The sequence below is a fragment of the Conger conger genome, chromosome 2 (assembly GCF_963514075.1).
Source record: "Conger conger chromosome 2, fConCon1.1, whole genome shotgun sequence".
Classification (NCBI taxonomy): Eukaryota; Metazoa; Chordata; class Actinopteri; order Anguilliformes; family Congridae; genus Conger; species Conger conger.
Genome location: NC_083761.1, coordinates 5,191,680 through 5,193,651, shown reverse-complemented (window position 1 = coordinate 5,193,651; position 1,972 = coordinate 5,191,680).

Sequence of the window (1,972 nt, the reverse complement as noted above, 5' to 3'; positions counted from 1 at the left end):
CCGCGTCGTGACTCCGCCCGTGTTTCCGGCCCGTCGAGTCCTCCCGCTTCCCGGCACTCGTTCCGGGCCGGCGCTCACATCAGCTGGGTAATGGGCTCAAGATGGCCGCCAGTGGCACGCAGGGCCTGGATGTGGGTTAGCAGGAAGCTCCGGGGGGGCGGGGGGGGGGACGGGGGGGCGTATAAACCGCCCGTGTGTACGACTCGACCGCGGATCCTGAAGAGCAGGGCCGGAGATCAAAGCTCGGAGCTCGGAAAACACTTCCGCGCTTTCCCGACGCTCCGGGGAATGGCGCGGATATTAAAAAGATGGAATGGATGAGGGGTGGGGGGGGGGGGGGGGGGGGTGATTGAAAGAACGTTTCCACATGTGGTGCGTTGTGTCGGCATGGTAACGAGGTGCTGCTTACTGGGACCAGGTTGCCAAGTAACAGCCGGGTTACGAGCGGGGATGCGTGAAGGTGGGGGGGGGGGGGGGGGGGGGGGGGCGGGGGGGCGGGGGCGAGGGGGGGAGCAAGAAAGAGAGAGAGAGAGAGAGACAGGGATGGAGAGAGAGATGGAGAGATGACCTGATATTTAGAGCAGAAAAGTGAGAGGAACCCTCCCTCAGGGTCACACAGAGAGCAGATGTGTAAAGGTGAGCCTCTGTTTGATCCTCTCTCTCTCACTCTCTCTCTCTCTCTCACTCTCTCCCCCCCACCCCCTTGTCTGTCTCTCTTCCCCCCCTCTCTCTGTCTCTCTCTTGCTGTCTGTTTTCCTGTCTGAATATGAATGACCTGATCATGCTAACCGCTAAACCGCTAAACTCAACACACCCCTCCAGCCCAGCCCAGCCCAGGTGCAGATGAGGAAAAACAAACACTGTGTGTGTGTGTGCGTGTGCACGTGAGTTGTACAGAACCTAAGATGGTGTTCAGCCCATTGGCCTTTTAGTTTCTTTCAGGAAGGCAGCTAGCCCCTGATATGGATGCTTAAGGGCTATGTATGTGTGTAGCGTTAGCATAGCCCTATTACTTACCTTCTCCCCCTCTTGGTGATGCTGTTTCAAAGACAACTAATGCTAGCATTAGCATTAGCCGGAGTGCCCCCCTTCATTTGAGTCTTCCTTTCTCGGTACCTGCACAAATTAACTGCCCCGCTACTCAACGCTTAAATTCTGCCTCTGATTATTTCCAGGTGAGATCCTACTCTGGCCTAAACATTTGAAACTTTGAACAGTTTGAAGCGTTGCCCGGTTGGCGTTGAGGGTTTCACTGAGGGTGTTCCTACTCAGGAACAGGTTTTCGAGGCGAGAGCTAATGGCTGAGCGTTTAACCGACACGCACGGTTCACGGCGGCCTCTCCGATTGCTGCGGTAAGTGAGGTGACGTGCGTTGGGGGGGAAAGCGCATCAGTATGAGCGCTCTAAAGGAGCGGGCGGCGCTGTTGTTGCGCTGCGAGCTGAAACTGGCCTGGGCCTCTCGCCGGGGGAATGCGCTGACCGGCGTTAGCGTAACCCGACCACGCGCGCGCGCTGACCGGCGTTAGCGTAGCTCTACCGCGCGTGCGCGGGGAGCCCCCCGGAACGGAGGGAACGCGGAGAGAGGCGCCCCGCGGTGATGGCGGCGGGAACGCGTGTCATTTAAATAAACGGCGCCTCTCTCTGCAGCCCCCTCCCCCCCCCGGGTGAGTGCTCCGGATGAGTCACCTCGCCCGACGTCAGGGGTTATCGCCGTGTCACTCAGGGGGCGGCGAACGGGCAGGAAATTACCCCACGAGTCGCGGTCGGAAAAACAGCTGTGCGCTGAGAGAGAGAGAGAGAGAGAGAGAGAGAGAGAGAGAGAGAGAGAGAGAGAGAGAGAGAACAGATAGAGACAGAGAGACAGAGAGGGAGGGAGGGAGAGAGACACAGACACAGAGAATAGATAGAGACAGAGAGTGAGAGAGATGGAGAGAGAGAGAACAGATAGAGACAGAGAGGGAGGGAGGGAGAG